Consider the following 9,813-nt stretch of genomic DNA (forward strand, 5'->3'; position numbering starts at 1 on the left):
GACGCTCAACCGACTAAGCCACCCAGGCGCCCCAAGGTAATACATAGTTTCTATTTTGGGCTCCTATCCCAATGGATGGAGGAAAATAGATAATTACATATAATACAAGAATATAGTTATGATTATAAAGCTATAATACAGATAGGATATATAGTTGCAACTATATGTATATATAATTATTTTAGGGTCTTTTACCGTCTTCCAATTCTTAGAATTGTGTCTAAGCCCCAGGGACCTCCAGAATGCCAGTGTGTCCCTGGGTTGGGGGATGGGGTACAGAGCGTCTCATGTTTGCCCGTGCTTATACCTGTAGAGGCACCTCACAGTCATCTTAATTCACACAAATCACAGCTCATTCTCTGAATATCACCCAAGACCTTCTCTTAGATATGCAGTGAACAAAGGCTTTTCTCACATCCTAATGGGGCATGTGGAAACATGCATCTGACTACTTTGTCTGGACACCCTGATGTGGCCATATCTGCTCTTCTGCCCCTCTGCCATATTGCCCAGGGAATTTGTCTTGTACCACTGGCTAGGCAAACCGCAGGCCGCCTCTGCTCTCAGAACACTTAAGCTCATACTAAGGGATTTTTATCCCATGGCACCACACAAATGAGTCTTGGTGGAGTGCTTCAGAATCTCAACTTTCTTGCTTACATTCCAGTTCTTACTTTCTTATGGAATTTTATTTGGTCAGAAAGAGATACAATTTAATCTGACTAATCATATTTTATAAACAAACATAGGATGACAAAGTTAAACATATTGTTCAGTGGCAAACCAAAGGTGATGTTCATATCAGCTGTGGTTTGCATATGGTTCTACAAATGTAGTGAATTTACCATAAGATGCTCATACTGATATTAGCATCATATCTACATCATATATTAGTTGGCACCAAGGATGGGGGTGACCATGAATTCTCCAGCCCTGATCTTCACCATACCATCCTGGATCAGCTAGGTTCTGTCTTCTGCTCTTCCTCTCTTAGGTTGCTACCAGGAACTCAAAGCCTAACAAATTGGCTTTGAATGGTAGTTTGCCTATTGTTAATCTTGAACTTGAACCCATAGCCAAAGGAGAAGATTTAGAGCAGGGATGTGCAGAGAATGAACGTGCAATAGAGTAAAATAGTAAGTGCCCATGTGAAAAAGAGCAAAAGATCTAGTGTTGAAGAGACCCACACGAGATTCTTGGCTTTGCAAGTTAATAGCTACGTTAGTTTCCCATCACTGCATAAAAAAACTACACAAACTTAGCAGCCTGAAATAGTAACTTATTATCTCACAGTTCTGCAGGTCAGAAGTCTGGGCATGGTATGACAGGGTCCTCTTCTCAGGATCCCACAAAGCTGAAATCAAGGTATCAGCTGTTGCTGGATCCAGGGTCCAAGGGGCTCATCCAGTTGTTGGTAGTGTTATGTTCCTTGTGACACGTTTGACTGACGTCCTCATTTTCCTGCTAGCTATTGACTGGGAATACTTCAGCATCACCGAGTCCTGTTCCGTGGCCTCCGTGGATCTCCCAGCCCCTTCTAAAAGGGCTCATCTGACTAAGTCAGCCCCACACATCATATCCTCCTTTATTGTCAACTTGAAGTCAGCTGATTAGGGACCTAAATATATATCTGTAAAATCCCTTGTGCAATACGCTTTAACATCTTTGTGAAAATGATCGCTCATCACAGTCACAAGTCCTGCTGACACTGAAAGGAAAGGCATTACTCAGGGTGTATGCATCAGCAAGAGGAAATCTTGGATACGATCTTAGAATTTGGGGGCCACAAAACTGAATTTGGACAAGATTTTTAACCTTTCTCTACTTGTTTCCTCATCTACAGAATGGGATAATAATATCCAATCAGAAGATTATTGGAAATATTAAATATCTATTGCCCAATTCACTACCTTTGGATCAAATAAGTACAATAAGTATTTTCTGGTATTACTATTGTTGTTTTATCATAAAACTTAACTGGACCTGGAAAAAAATGTCTAATTTTAATAGTACAGATACTAACGGTCCACAACGATAGGGACCCTGCGATGACAACATGGACTTTTGAGGGGAGAGGAGATGGAAGGCTGGCAAGTCTGATGCTTTCATCTGACCATCATAGAGTTCAAGTATTCTTAGCAGCTAGGACTCTGGAATCTAAACCTAATCTTACATCACTTTCCACTTGAAATAGTAGGAGCTTTGGAGACTCCTTCCTGAGGGGCTGTTTCCACCATGATTCTCTAAACACCTTTAGATATGCCTTTATAAACACCAGGTATATCTTCTGTGAGCTTCTCTTTCTCAAGAGATTCTCCAAGACTGCCCTGAAACCTCAATGGAACATAATACAGGAAGCAAACGGTTTTCAGGGCGTACTGAAAAAATACACCACATACTTAGATAGACATATGCAGTAGATGGCAATCTGGACCCAAGTACAAATGAAGAAAGATTGTTTCAGAGAATGAATCACATTGTCCAAGTGTATCCAGGACCTTGTGAGAGAATTGATCAGAGAATATGGTTATAAACACAAATCTCTGCCCTCAGAAATAGTACCAATACAGGATGTATGAATGTGAATACACACTCATATCTAACTTCAGGTTTAGGAAGAAAGGAAGAAATTGACAATTCCTGTATCTTCAGATTTCTGTAATCTAGTCCTGCTATTAATAGAGTTCATTTGACTGGCCTTCAGCAATTAAAGAATATCTGTTTTACCACAGAAAGGTAAGAAAACCAGCAGGTACAATATTTTTTTAAAATAAGATCTCTTAAGGGGCACCTGGGTGGCTCAGTCAGTTAAGCATCTGACTTTGGCTCAGGTCATGATCTCACAGTTCACAAGTTCGAGCCCCGCATTGGGCTCTGTGCTGACAGCTTGGAGCCTGGAGCCTGCTACAGATTCTGTGTCTCCCTATCTCGCTGCCCCTCCCCTGCTTGTGCTCTGTCTCTCTATCAAAAGTAAATAAATTAAAAGGTTAAAAAAAATTTTTAAATAAGATCTCTTGAAAATACATGAACTCAGAAAACTGAAAATATAGTAAAAGCAAAAATCATGCATTTCATGCTTATATTCTCAGGGAGGCAAAAAAGTAACCCCTTGAACAGTCTGCAGATAATGGAACAGAGAATTCTTCCTCAAGTGAAAGGAGTTACCACCTCAAGTTGTATTAACAGATTTTGACAATTAACATATTTGAAAAGAGAGCTAAAAAAGTACAAAATCAGAAGCAACCAAAGGTAGATAGCTGAGGCTACATTTTTAAACTAATAGTTTGTCAATTCTAATAACATAGAATGTAAAAATCAGATGATTTTTAAATATACTTTCATAATTATTACCTAAAATGTGGAATTTTTTAAGTGGGTAGTCTTAAATTGTCACTTATGTCACAGAAATTTGGATCAAAAATAATTGGTATAAAACTACTGGCATCTGTGGCTGCAGCGTGACCTGTGTCAGTTAATATTAAATCTCCATGTATCAATTTGTGAATGTATAAAATTAGGACACTAAGAATTTTATAGGACCAATGTGAAGTATAGGAAAACGTATGCTTTGGATCTTTGCATGTAAAATCAATATATATCAATATATAATTAAGCTCTTAATCAAATTACTACAAAACAAATGCTTGTAACATTTACACCATATTTTTAACCGGTTCTTAATACAAACTTTAAGGGCCTTTTTTTTTTTTTTGAAAGAGAGAGAGCCATCAGGGGAGGAGCAGAGATGGGGACAGAAGATCTGAAGGTGGCTCTTACAGACCCCAGTGCTGGGCTTGAACTCACGAACCATAAGACCATGACCTGAACCAAAGTCAGACATTTACCCAACTGAGCCATCCAGGCACCTTTAAAATGACAGGATAATTTGAGACTATGCTTTGACCTCAAATCTAGCAAAAGAAGCATAGTTGACAATGACTTTGAAAAAGATAGAGCGGTTGGGGTGCAAAACTATCATTTTAATCATTATATATCAACATTTAGTATTATGCTTCCAAAAGACAAAAAAAAAGATTCCTAATATACAACACAAATACATAGTCTTTCACTATTTAAACTTAGAAAGTCATAAAATTATATATAGCTTGGTTATATAAAATTAGCTATGAAAAAAATAAATAAAAATTAGTTATACATCAAGCATAGCCCCTACAGTTGCTACAGTACTATCATGCTTAAAAATAAACGTAACTAAGACACAATTTCACCTGTCAGTGCTGAAATATAAATGAGCAAGCCTGGGAATAAATTGCCTTAAGTTCATGATGAAAAATAAGTTTCACATCTTTCACTCAGTAAGCTTCCAATTATCTTGAATTGAGTAGTTACAAATTTTAAGGTCAATATTTCTACGTTAAAAATAAAGATTTGCACTGGAAATGGTGTAAAAGAAATCTGCAACAGCTAATTATGTTTATTTCTCCATCTTTTCCTAATATAATTGCCACCAAATCATAAAAGTCACTTTAAACTTGAGAAATAGGGGGTGGCTGGGTGACTCAATCAGTTAAGCCTCTGACTCTTGATTTCATCTCAGGTCATGATCTCATGGTTAGTGAGCTTGAGCCCTGAGTCGGGCTCTGTGCTGACAATGCAGAGCCTGCTTTGGATTCTTTCTCTTCCTCTCTCTCTCTCTCTGCCCTTCCTGTTTGTGCTTGCTTTGTCTCTCAAAATAAATAAACAATCAAATAATTTAAAAAAATAAACTCGAGAAACAGTGATTAATTACTATAATTAAAATTAGAGATATTGTAGAATGGTACACATAACATGATTTTTATTAGGCTTCTAGATGGAACATATATACATTTTCACGAGTTTAATTCCTTAGACTTAGAGCATTACATTTAAGAATTATTTTCCTGTCTCAATTGTGTTTTAAAATCCTCTTTATTTGGGGGCTCCAGAGTGGCTCAGTCGGCTAAGCGTCCGACTTCAGCTCAGGTCATGATCTCACGGTTTGTGGGTTTGAGCCCCGCGTCGGGCTCTGTGCTGACAGCTCAGAGCCTGGAACCTGTCTTTGGATTCTGTGTCTCCCTCTCTCTCTGACCCTCCCCTGCTCACGCTGTCTCTCTCTCTCTCTCAAAAATAAATAAAACATTTAAAAAAATAATAAATAAAATCCTCTTTATTTCTCTCAATTATTCCTCTGAAACACTAAAAATATGCAGTGGTTTACTGCTGTAAGCATCTTATGTCCAAAAGATTTAGCCAAATGGAAAAAAAAAAAAGTGGCTATAGTCACATCCATGGGAAAAAACACACTGGAATTCGATTTTTTGCAAATAAAAAACAAACAAACAAAAAAAAACCCCAAAATAGGTGGCATTCAGATAGGTAGGTGCTTTGTTCACGGCCCAAGCCCTGTCTGAAGGAAACATGAAACACAAAGGCCTGTCCGCGTATCTAGAGGAAGCAGCTGCAGGAGTGATATAGGCCTATTCTTATAAAGAAAGAGCACCAGCAGATCTGAGCATGAATATTAGATTTGCTGAGTTCTGCTGACATCACCATGGAAGATAAACATATTATGGAGACTGGGGCAGCCTGTTGTTGGAGAAGTTGCCAGATGAGATAAGTGAACAAGGACAAGGGAACACACGATTCCCATCTTGACAACCCGGTGTCTGACCGAAGGCAGCAACCTAGCGAAGTGTCATCTTGAACATTACTAGTCTAGAACAAGTGGATCAAAATGAACTCTGAACCTTTGTTTCCTTGATAGTGAAGGACTAACAGCTGCCTGCATCTGGAATCTGTGTGAAAGTTCTTTACAGCTGTAACATAATAAACAAATTAAAAAAAAAAAAAACCCACAGCCTACTGTTGCATTTACATTCTTGCCCCTTCTCTGGCCTCATTAAATTGTAATCTCACGTCTAATTACATTTTATCAATTTATTATTTCTGCAACTTGAGGATGAAATTGAAAACATACTGAAACAGAAAATAAATCTCGAACAGTTGTTCTTTTTTTCTTGTTTTGTATTAGCAAGTTCATGATAACCGGGACCGAAGTTGTACGGGGCAGTCAGCTTGTATGGTGTGCTTTTGGCGAGCAAATGGGGGAGGGAGGAAACCAACACGTTCAAGCTGTAGAATATGATTTACCAGCCCTGGAGCTCTGGGGTCTACATTTTCATAAATATAAGTGACAAATTATCAATAAATCACTCTTTGGTTCACCATAATGCATAATGTTTATTGAAACCCAGTTCCAATAAATATGACTCGCCCTTTTTAGCCAAAGCATAAGAAACAAAGATGACAGGGATTACAAACAGAAATGAAAAATGGGGAATAAGCCCCTGGCAAGCAAGGAAACTTTATTCTTTCTAATTCAATCTGAGACCACTGGATTCTGGAAGATCCTTTCAGATGTGTACACTTGTTTCAAAATACCATTAGCTTCATTCCGACCTGAAGAATTTACAGAGTGAAGCAGTATGGGTAAATTTTGACCACTCAAAGTTTCTATTTTTTTTTCTCGTTTATGTACATAAGATTCAGCGAGATTCCACTAAAATGGCAATAGTGTGAATTAAATTGTTACAACATTTTTTTGGTTTTGAAAAACAACAATGTCCCTATTCTCTTTCCAAAAAACAATGAGCTATAGTTTAAAAAAAAAAAAAGCAATCAACGCTTTGTACGAAATATTTGCAAAATTGTCCAGTAAAAGAAAAGGAAAGGTGTAAGATAAGAGTAACATTGGAAGTAATTGGTAATTTGCCTTTAAAAGTTTACATACACGTTTTAGGCTTTGTTCTACACATATTCCTCCAGGAGAAGAGGGACTGCATACATATTATTTATTATTGTTATTCTCTATTTATTTACCCCTTAGTATTATTTTGATATACTTAACGCACTGTATGATTTATCTTCTATGTTCTGAGAGTGAAATTAAGAAGTGTTGCAGACAACATTGTTGTAATGCCCTATAACTTTACAAACTCATTCAGCAGCTGGAAGCAATTGACATAGGGTAGCATTTGACTTGAACAACACTTTAAAAAGTCAACTTGAATCTTAATTGAAATACCCTATATTTCACATTGGATATATGACCCAATTCTAGCCTTTTGTTGTTTTTTTTTTTAAAGCAAAGGCAGAGAAGTATTATGCTGTTTGTAAGACTTTATTATGTGATTTTTCCCCCATAATATTTACTCTAACAAAGATTTTAAAAATTGACTCTCAGATACCTACTTCTGTGTTACAGAAAATTGGTATAATAAATGACATTTTTAAATGAGCAAAAATTAACCATACGCTGAGCCTGCAAAAATAATGTTTTATCTTTTGCATATTATAATTCTTCAGCCTTTCTCTTGTCTACTTATTATTTACATAACTGTTTCTAACGTTTTTATACTTCAGGGTTTTATATACTTGCTTACATATTTGTGGTGCTACACGTTCTTAAGCTTCCTAAAAACTACCACATTAAAAATTAATTTTAAATGTGATAGAAAAAATAATGAATGAACAACAATGCACTTCTCAATAAAAGCTAAGATGCATTCAAGGAACAGACCTCTGTTCTAGCGGCTTCACCCTGTATACACAATAACTATGTGAGGCAATTACTATTTTAGCTAGAGTCATCAGATGAGGCAAATAATTCACAGAGAGGTTAGATAAATTTTCCAAAGCACCATGCTAGTAAGAGAGTCAAGCCAAGAGAAAGAGCTCTACCAAATTTCCTTCCCTTGAAGCATTGTGTGTATTACCGAAAGTATATACGTCAACCAAATATTTAAAATTGAACGGTACAATAAATTTAGCAAAATTAGCTACTTAATCAAATGAATCATTTTGGGCAATAGTACTCCAAATTATCTGCTTATACATTCAAATGTTATTGTATCATGTGGAGTTGTTCTGTACTCTTTAGGTATCTAATGACAGACACACGACTCCAACATGCTTAAGCAAAATAGGGAGCATTATTGATGCCTGTAACTGCAAAACCACTTGAGGCGGGAACAGATCCAGATCGTCCAACAAGATGATAAGCCTGCAGCCCCTTTCTCTCCCTTGCAACTTTGCCTCCTTTGTTAGTTTCATTCTGAAGCAAAATTTGTGTCAACAGGCGGGTCTTATGTTTAATTTGCCCCACAGTCAGATACATAATACAAACAAACTCCTTTCTCAGTAGCTCAGGCAAAACTCCCAAAAGATAATGCTCATTAGCCCAGTTGCGTCATGCTCCAGTGCCTGAACCATCACTGGAAAAGGAAAATTCTTTGTCTCCAGACCTGAGTGTAGCGTCAGCCCTAACCAGACTAAGAATGGAGAAGAGGGGATTCTCCAAAGGAAAATCAAGATGTTGCCCTAAGGAAGGGGAAGAAATTGCTGGCCAGAAAAAAGAAATCCAGAAAACTCCCAGACACAAGCTTTCTAAAAATAGTTTTTAACTTTGTTAACGTAATCTCTTCAGTGTAAATACAACGTGCAGCCCTGAGTCAGGTACGGTGCGATTGCAGAGAATAAAATCTGCACTAGCTAGTTGAAGCTGAAAGGGATTTATTATGAGATTTTAAGACACATATTTCTCAAGACAAACAAAGAGACAGAGTTTCTTTCAAGGTCATAGGAAATATGCTAAGAGAAGGTTAATCTCTTTAGTGTAAAAGGGTTGGTTTTTGTATAAATATTCCATGCTGGGTTTGGAACACCGCATTTCCTCTTTCTCCCCTCTTAGGTATGACCAAATAGTCCTGGTTTGCCTGGGACTTTCTTGGTTTTAAAACTGAAACACTCACAACCCAGAAGATCCTCGAAGCTGGGAAAACCAGGATGGTTGGTCACATACGTCACCCCAACCCTCTGGTAGTGATACCAGATGGAATCTACTGGCGGAAACCAATAGCTGAAGCCAGCTGAGCAAAGCCAGAGGATCCAGGAAGCGAGGAAACAAAAACATTTAAAGAACCTAAACCTCTCTAAAAAAGAAAAGAAGTGGGGGAGGGGCGGTTTCAACATGAGTAGGTTTCCCTATAGAGCACATCACAGGTTACTACATGGGATCTTGAGAAGCCCCAAGTCTCTGCAGGCATTGGAATCCATTAAAAAAGGAACGAAGCCCAAATTCCATGACCCAATGGATCTGTGTTGATTGGAAAGTCCAGCTAAAACCCAAAGAATTGTTTTATTTTCATCTTAGCCTCTAAGTGTTTGCTTGCTGGATGACAGGAATATTGCCTGATAATTAGGTTAAGTCCCCTTTCCTTTCCATCTTAAAAGGGGAAGCCTAGAAATACATGCCCACCCTGGTACACTGAGAACCATTTCTCCCATCCAAGTACTAACCAGGCCCGACCCTGCTTAGCTTCCGAGATCAGACGAGATCGGGCGCGTTCAGGGTGGTATGGCCTAGATTGAGAACCATTTCTAATATAGACTAACAAACCCTCCCACTTTTAGTATGTAAGTGAAAACCTGATGAAATTCTTCCCTCTCCCCCATCCTCCAGTCTTGTCCTCATGGATATCCCATACAGGAGAACCTTGCCTCCCTTTCCCCACCCCTGAATTAGAGGGATTTCTCTCACGGTAGGGCCCATTTATTCTTCAACTGAATGGCAGGACTGTGAGATTAGTTTCTCAGAGCTAGGGCCCAAAAAAGAGCATGGGTCCTCCTTAAATCTTCTCTACCTTCAGCTCATTTTACTGAACTCCTGAAATGCTTCTCTCCCAAGGGTTCCCTTCAGCAGAGTAGTTCACCAAAAGATAACCAAAAATGACTCTTCATTCCGCCTTTTGGGAATATGAGCTAAATAGTGGT

The sequence above is a fragment of the Crocuta crocuta genome, unplaced genomic scaffold, assembly GCF_008692635.1.
Source record: "Crocuta crocuta isolate KB4526 unplaced genomic scaffold, BGI_CrCroc_1.0 scaffold158, whole genome shotgun sequence".
Taxonomy (NCBI): domain Eukaryota; kingdom Metazoa; phylum Chordata; class Mammalia; order Carnivora; family Hyaenidae; genus Crocuta; species Crocuta crocuta.